At 39.5% G+C, this 9,031-nt stretch overlaps 1 pseudogene; it reads right to left on the bottom strand.

The window, feature by feature from the left end:
• Positions 1-7,879: 7,879 nt before the first annotated feature.
• On the bottom strand, positions 7,880-8,786 carry LOC101143873 (heterogeneous nuclear ribonucleoproteins C1/C2-like; annotated as a pseudogene).
• Positions 8,787-9,031: the final 245 nt, after the last annotated feature.

Here is a 9,031-nt window from a genome sequence, read left to right as displayed (position 1 = left end):
TAACAATCACTTGTTCCATTTTTTTTTTTTTGAAATTGCTTTTGTAGGTAAGAAATTTTCCTGAAGATGTACGTATGTTGTTGATTGAGTAAGATACTTGGGCTTTGAATTTGAATGCCTGCCATAGTATGATCTTTGTATGACTTATTTGGCAGTACATAGGGTCTGTGGTATCTGTGACTTCCTCTGTGGCTTAGGGTACAGTTGTTAGTTGACATTGTGGTAAAGTTTTTCTCGGGGCTTGGATACCAAGTGAATCAGTCTTCAGGTTCCAGTGGGGGCAGAATTGGGATGAGTGTGCCTGTTTTTATGCCTCAGAGCAGCTTACACTGTCTCCAGTATTAGTGGGCTCTGGAGGGCTTATTCTTGGGCCTCCAAGTATCTTCTTTAGAAGCAAGTATTGGGAGCAATGCACCAGGTGTGCGGGTGTGTTCTCAGGACCTTGTGCAGCTGGTGTGGTGTGGGTGATGGCAGTAGCAGTGATGGAGCATCCCACTGGGATGCAAGCAGTCAGTGTTGCTGTTCCTGGTAGCTACAATGGGTTGGATCAGCTAGTTCCCAGTCCCACAGCCACTCACAGCAGTGCAGTGGGTATTGTCCTAACTGTGCTAGAAGAGCTTGGTCTCTCCTGTCCCTCCCCTGGCTTGGTGGTGCTGCAGCCATGTTACCTCAAACTCAGATCAAGGGTTGTATGCAACCCTGCTTAAACGTTCAAAATGGTACCAGCTGTTGGGCTTATGACCAGAGAGGGAAGGACCCCTCTCAAATGAGAAACATGGACAAGAAGCTGTGGGGAGTGTGAACCACTCCAGCCTCACAGCAACCCATTACAGAGTAGTGGATATTTTTTCTAGATTTTCATACAAGGACTGGTTTCCCTTACCCTCCCTGGCTGGGCAGGGGCTGCAGCTATGTCAGCCCAAACTCAGACTGCAGGTGGGGACGCAGCACAGTGTATACTCTCAGAATTGTTCCTTGATTCTAAGACCATAGACGGCAACGTTTCTCCCAGGCAAGCAGCATAGACAAGAAGCTGTGGAGAGTACAGTCTCATTCTCAACAGTAGCCCACAGTAGGGTAGCAGGGATCCATTTCCCTAGTGGTGTGCGAGAGTGCCCTGTCTGCCCTCTCCCTTTTGGAGCAGAACAGCAGCAGTAGCCATGTCTGTATTTCTTCAGTATTGGTATCTGGGCTCTCAAAAGCCTCTGGCTGGGGCTTCTGTAAGCATGAATGCCTGTGGGATTTCATGTGGGTTCCCTTTCTGGAGCAATGTCTCTGTGCAATTGTTACACAGCTCTGTATGTCAGGCCCAAGGCCCTGGTGGGTCCAAGATGTCTCCTGTAGCCAATATCATATAACCTGAGCCATGGGAGTTTCTCTCTTACTGTTATTCTATGTCCAGGAGAGACTCTTTTGGGTCTCAGTCGGTTCCTGGCAAGGCAAGCTGCCTGAACCCTCTCCTTGATTACTTTTAGTGTTTCCTTTCTCTTTTTTGGTGAATCCTAGTGTTCTGATGTGGTTTGGCTCTGTGCCCCTACCCAAATCACATCTTGAACTGTACTCCCATAAACCCCGCATGTTGTGGGAGGGACCCAGTGGAAGATAATTTGAATCATGCGGGCAGTTCCCCCCCATATTTTTCTTGTGGTAGTGAATAAGTCTCACCAGATCTGATGGTTTTATCAGGGGTTTCTGCTTTTGTATTTTCCTCATTTTCTCTTGCTGCCACCATGTAAGAACTGCCTTTTGCCTCCTGCCATTATTTTGAGGCCTCCTTGGCCATCTGGAACTGTAAGTTCAATTAAACCTCTTTTTCTTCCCAGTCTCAGTTATGTCTTTATCAGCAGTGTGAAAACGGGCTAATACACTATCCTAGTCAATCTTTTCCTGCAATAATAATGCTATTCTGCTTCTTCTACCATGAGGAGACATTTACTATCTGTGTCTAGACATCCATATCCTTAGGATTTTAAAAATAAAGCAGTTTGGTGGAAGGGTTTGCATTCATAATTTAGCAAGGTAAGTGAATTTAAGGAGGAAAAAGTCCTGGGTGTTCAGGGTATACTGTTAGATGTCAATACTGATATCTTTGTTATGATGAGAATTTTTAGGACCTAAGAAAAAATTAGGATGCTTAAAGATTAAGAAAGAAGCAGAGTCTAACAAATTTTGGTGAAGAATTGACAGTCTTATAATAGTTCTTTATGAAGACTACAGCCACTGATAAGATTAACTCTGGCTTCAGCATCCTTTTAGATTCCTTGTGAATCAACCAGGTCCTATAAATGTAACCGTAAAATTTAAGTAGAAAGAAAGCAAACTTTGAAATGAGATAATCATGACTTCGAAATTTTCAGCTCTAAAGTGTAGCTTTACTTGTACTACAGTGGTAGTCTGCTTGGGCTGCCATTACAAAATACCATGGACTCAGTGGCTTAAACAACAGAAATGTATTTTTTTGTTTGTTTTGTTTTTTCTCACAGTTCTGGAGGCTGGAAGTCCAAAATCAGGGTGCCAGGACGGTGAGGCTGTAGTATGGACTCTCTTCCTGGCTTAGAGTTGGATGTATCTTTTTCTTTTGGTTTGTCGACAGCAGAGAGAGAGAGAGAGACAGAAAGAGAGAAAGAGACTCTTCCTCTTCTCACAGGAGCACTAATCCTACCATGGGGGCCCTAGCTTTATGACCTCACCTAAACCTACTTATCTCCCAAAGGCCCCATCTCCAAATACTATCACATTAGGGAGTAGGGCTTCAACAATTCAGTCTATAGCAAGAGCTTTCTAAGAATGTGACCTTGGGTAAGTTACTTAATTTCCATGAGTTTTCTTTTTCTCCTTCATGGACCTGTCATAAGGTTCAATGTGTTTAACTAAATAGTTGGCAGATTGTAGGACCTCAGTAAGCATAATTTCCTTCCCACCTTTCTCTTCCTTTTCTCTTCCTGTTCTTACTACTGAGTTTGTCAGTGAAAGATGTCACGTAACTGATTTCATCTTTCTGTTACTTGCATATAAGCTCAAACATGGAGCTTTAAACATTTTATTTCCTTGCTTAACTACCTCAATCCCTACTCTGGCCTTCACCTAGGACTCTCTGGCCTCTAGTATCCAACTATCCTGGCCAGTTAGGTAAGGAAATTTCTTCGTAATGAGACTGATTTCTAATCAATTCACCAAAAAAGTGTCTATATGAGTGTTCCCAGTTTGGCACCTTTGATGAAAAAGGTGATTAAAGTTATTGTAGAAGTAGTAGAAACTGCTCCAGCTGTTCCTGTTAACTTTAATTAAACTCCACACTACACAACTACAAGTTACACAACCTGTAGTTGTTGAGGCACTGAGAGCCCAGGGGCAAAAGCAAAGTCGGAGTGTTTTCTGTTAAGGCAAATAGTGTTGGGCCTTGAATTGGCAATGAGGGCACTAAGTACCTGTGTATTACCCACCAAAGTTGAAGGGGGCATTTCTTTGTATAGCAGTTGTTCCAGTGGATGTCTGAAACGTAGGAATGAAAGTATGCAAGTACTGTTGTTTGAACTACATTCTCAACTGAGTCAATATTGAAACTGTTAGTCCCAGTCTGTTACGTATGTATGCTAGTGAATCAAAGTATTAGCAAATTCAAAAACAAAACCAGTGGTGGCTGTCACCTGGCTTCATGGGATGCTGCTTCATGTGGTATCAGTAAGGGTGACGGGTAAGCTGACTATAATCTCTAGAGGTAGTGTAGTAGCAGTGTCACTCAAGTTTAACTTTGGTGCGCTCTGTAAATATTTGTTGACTAAATGAATTACAAAATAAGACATATTTGCCTGATGTATTTGTATTATCCACTGGTGTCCATTGCTCTGGAGTACAGAGATGATATCTTATTTACCTTTATTCTCCCATTGGCAAATAAAATTCTTAAAATAGTATGTGTCTTAGACTGTTGTGCATTGGATATAAGTATGTATAGTAAACTGGACCTTCTCTTTGCAGAATTTTAGTAGAGTCATTTAAAATAAATAATTTAATCATCTATATTTCAGAATTCCTTCAATTAGTAACATATAATTTCCTGGAGTAAATAGACCCTGCCTTTCTTTTCAATTAAGATTCTGATAGCCAGGGAATAGTAACCAGAATACTAGCTCTCCTTGCAGAATGTGTTATTGAAAGAAGCTGATTTGGGTTTGAGAAAAATCTACCAAGCAAATGAAAACAGAAAAAAAGTAGGGGTTGCAGTCCTAATTTCAGACAAAACAGGTGCTAAACCAAAAAAAAAAAAAAGCCAAAAAAGACAAAGAGTGTCATTACTTAGTAGTAAAAGGTTTAATTCGAGACGAAGACCTAACCATTCTAAATATGTATGTACCCAACACATATTCTTAAAGCAGGTTCTTACAGACCTCGCTTTATGGATATGTGTTGGGTGCATATATATTTATGGAACACACAGATTCATAAAGCAAGTTCTGAGAGACTTTCAAAGAGATTTAAACTCCCACACAGTAATAGTGGGAGACATATTTCATGCTATGACCAATATACACGAAATTTCAGACCTAAGTTTTTTATCATTATTACTATTTTTTTTTGAGATGGAGTCTCGCCCTGTCTCCCAGGCTGGAGTGCAATGGCACAATCTCAACTCACTGCAACCCCCACCTCCCAAGTTCAAGTGATCCTCCTGACTCAGCCTCCTGAGTAGCTGGGATTACAGGCATGCACCACCATGTCTGGCTAATTTTTGTATTTGTAGAAGAGGTGTGGTTTCGCCATGTTGTCCAGGCTGGTCTTGAACTCCTGGCCTCAAGCAATCCACCCACCTCAGCCTCTCAAAATGCTGGGATTACAGGTGCGAGCCACCGTGCCTGGTGCAAAGGTAAAATTATATCATTGATACAAAAATATATACCTTGTAAATCCAAAGATCTGCTATAGCATAGAGCTACAACAGTTTGCCTATTATCCACAAGAAGAACCTCTAAGTACACCACAACATTCATAAGCCTATGGGCATCAATTTTGTGTCAGGTTGTCTTATAGATTTATTACAAAAGCATTTTTTTTCTCTGCCTCATGTTGCCTGGGTCTACTCTTTGCTCAGTCATATTTGAACGTGTCCCAATTGCCTCTATAAAATATACATTTTTAAATTTCTATTTTGACATTTTTGTGCTATTTGGTTTTGTTAGTCAACTCTTATTTTTTACCAGCTTTGTTGAAATCTAATTGATATACAAATAACTGCGCATATTCAATGAGTACAATTTGAGGAGTTTGTGCACATGCAAATACCTTTAATACTATCATCACAATCAAGATAATAGACATATCTAACACCTACCAAATTTCCTTTGTGTCCCTTTCTGTTACTTTTTGTTTGTTTTTGCAGTACTAACACTTAACACAAAATCTATCCTCTTAAATTTTGAAGTGCACAGTACTATTTTGTTAACTATAGGTGCTACATTGTACAGCAGATCTCTAGAATTTATTCATCTAGCATAATAGAATCTTTCTACCAATGGAAAAACAACTTTCCATTTCCCCTATACCACCTCCCACCCCTGGAAACCACAATTGTATTCTCTGTTTCCATGATTTTGACTATTTTAGATACATTCTGTAAGTGGAATCATGCAGTATTTGTCCTTCTGTGACCAGATTATTTCACTTAACATAATGTCCTTTAGGTTGATACATGTTATTGCATATGATGGAATTTCTTTCTTTTTCAAGGCTGAATAATATCCCATTGTACATATATACCACATTTTAAAATCTTCATCTGTCAACGGAAACTTCACCTGTTTCCATACCTTGTCTATTGTGAGTAAGGCTATAATGAACGTGAGAGTTCAGATATCTCTTCAAAGTTCTGATTTCAGTTCTTTCAGTATATGTGTTAAAGTGCTGTATTAGTTTACTTGAACTGCCATTACAAGAGTATCACAGACTGAGTAGATTAAACTGAAATTTATTTTCTCACAGTTCTGGAAGCTAGAAATCCAAGATCAAGGTGTCAGCAGGTTTGGTTTCTCCTGAGACTTCTTTTCTTGGCTTGTTGATGGCCGGCTTATCTTCTTCCTTTGTCTTCACATGGTCTTTCCTCTGTGTGTGTCTATGTGTCACAGACTCCTCATAAGAATACAAGTCATACTGGATTAGGGCCCATCCTAGTGACTTCATCTAATGTCAATTGTTTCTTTAAATTTCTATATCCAAATACAGTCACATTCTGAGAGACTAGGGATTAAAACTTCAACATACAAATTTGAAGGAAGGAGACATAATTCAGTCCATAACAACTACTGTGATACAAATGTACATAGAGCATTCCAGGTTAGTTGAAATTAAATGGAGTTTACAGGTTAGGTTTTTGGGTTCGTCGATATTAAATGGAATCCTAGAAATGAAAAGGAGTTAGCTAAAAGATAACAATAGGGAGTAGCTGGGAAAGTAGAAAGGGCATATTAGGTAGAAGTAATAGCATATACACTGATTCTTTCAGAATGCTATGAGTAATGCATTATAAAGATAAAAAGTGCATGTGGCTATTTAGTGAACAGTCGGATAAACAGGTCTAGATATATTTTCTTTTCTTGTTTCTCTTCCTACCCTTTACACCCTTTAATTTTCTGAATAAAACTGCAATCTTAAAATTACAATTCTAGATTCATTTCACTCACACTAGTAGTTCCAGTTATTTCAACTATACTAGTAATGTCTATTTTTCTAGACCTATCTGAAACTTCTCCATTGACTTCCCGGCCATTTAGTAAGCTGCCATCTAGCTGTCAGTTTTTGAATGTCCCAAGGATACCCCAAAGTGAAAACTAAAAATTTCAATTTCAAAAGTCTCTCTCTCTCTCTTTCTCTCTCTCTCTGTCTCCCCAAACCTGCTTCTTCTTGAGAATTCATTTTCTTATCAATGGTACCCCCATTTACTGAATAACTTAAACTAGAGTTACTCAGGTATGGTTCTGGACTATTTATTTTTCCACACTCATCTCAAGTCAATCATTAAATCTTATGGGTTCTACTTATGGTTTAAAATCTATCTCTACCACACCATCCCGACATTTTGCTGAATAGTTGACTACTGGTTCCAGCAGTGATCTGATTTGGATTGATTGAGATCATGCATTCCACCAAGGCACATGGATAAAGAGTTCTGGACTCTGAATGACTATATGATTATGATATTAATTTTTTCTCCAAATTCCTGGTTTAATAAGGACCTGTTTATTTTGAGGAAAAAAGGTCCCAAATATCGGGCTATTCACAAAAATATCCCACAGTATCAACTTTACAGAACAAATCTTAAAACAGTAACGCTGATTACTTTTCTAAAAAAACACATTTGACATGCCAACTCTCATTCACAAAAACACATTGTTACATTTGTGTTGAACTGCCTCACACAGCAAACTTATGTGAGAATATAACATATATACTTTTAACTCAAGGACGGTTTCCGGTGCTACTCAAATAAATGAGATTGACTCTGCAGTTAGGGAAGCAACTACTGAATTTATGTATGAATGAAAAGAACCGTACTCAATGCATAACAAGAGATTATTTTGGAGACAGTTGATAATAACCATACATTCTTTTTATTGTTAAGTCATAAATAGGATTAAAATTTAAAATCCTATTTTTAAAATTTAAAAATAGGATTAAAAATTAAAAGCATAAATTACAAGGTAAGACTACAAAACTACAAAGAGCATCAAAGGAAGTGAAATGGGACTAGGCACAGGGCAATGTGAATTAATGGGAAGGGCAAGGATGGTGAGAGCAGTGGGCATGCTCTGAAGGTACTAGGGGAGAGAATCTGGTGAAAGAGCTGATCTTACAAGCACCTAGGTAAAGAAATAATTGGATAATATTTCTAAACCCCACAATATGCTTCAGAGTCATCCTCGCCATTGGCGTTGTCTTTGTCATCTTCTCCATCATCTTCTCCTTCCTCAGCCTCTTGTTCATCATCCTTGATTAACTCTAGCTGGTCATCCCCCATCTTCATTATCATCATCATCCAACAGGTCCCCCTCAACGGAGTCATCTGCATCCCCCTCAGACTCCAGGACTTCACATTAGTCTTATCCTGCTTCAATGATCTGCTGCTCTGCTCCTCTTCTGACTTATCATTCTTCATCTCTACTGCTGGTTTGCTCTGTTCCTTTTCAATTTTTTTTTCATGTTTTTCAATAGAGAATACGCATTTTGTTTTATCTGGGTCAATTCCTTCTTCACAGCCTAAACGTCACCTCCGTTCAACTTTCCAGACTTGGGAGATCCCCTTGTCCACACAGAATTAAAGCCACTTTCACCCCTTTGTGAGGTGTTTTCTAATGCACTCTGGCCTTTTGAGGACAAACGGCCTGAGCAATGGGAGGAGGAGGCGGAACACGTGCTAGGTAACTGTACATCCTGTCATCATAATCCCATTGAAAGTCATAGTCCATGTCAAAAGAGGAGCCATACATCTCTGCTGCAGATCATTTTACACCTGCTTTTCCTCACTTTGTTTTTGGCTCTGCAGCCAGATTAATATTAAAGCCTGGCCAGCAATCATTCTGCCATTGTCCCCTGCCACAGCAGCCCGGGTATCTCTCATTAGCATATTGAACAAAGGCAAAGCCCTTACGAACAGAGCAACCCACACTTTTGTCATACTACAAAAAGATTGCCTCCACTTCAGACTTCTTGACCTCAAGAGTTCTGAGATTCTCAATAAACACACAGGAATTTATGGAATAAGGATCTGTCTTGTTGGTAACATTGCTAGCCATTGTGTTTGTAAGGTTTCTCCCAAAGCCAGAGCTAGGATGGGGGAAGGAGAAGAGATTTGATTCTGAGTCTCCTACTCCCAGGTTCTATGTGCAGAAGGCTACTACTGCTCCAGGTTGGCAATGCAGCCACAACCTCTCAGTCTTTGTTGCTTCACAAAATGGCCAAAACTTAATTATTATTAATGATTAGAATTTACAAAATGCACATGATGTGAATATTATCTCATAGTTGAATAGTACCTCTATTT

The sequence above is a fragment of the Gorilla gorilla genome, chromosome X (genome assembly GCF_029281585.2).
Source record: "Gorilla gorilla gorilla isolate KB3781 chromosome X, NHGRI_mGorGor1-v2.1_pri, whole genome shotgun sequence".
Lineage (NCBI taxonomy): Eukaryota > Metazoa > Chordata > Mammalia > Primates > Hominidae > Gorilla > Gorilla gorilla.
The sequence above is the reverse complement of the archived record's forward strand: the minus strand, read 5'-3'. Positions and strand labels throughout refer to the sequence as shown.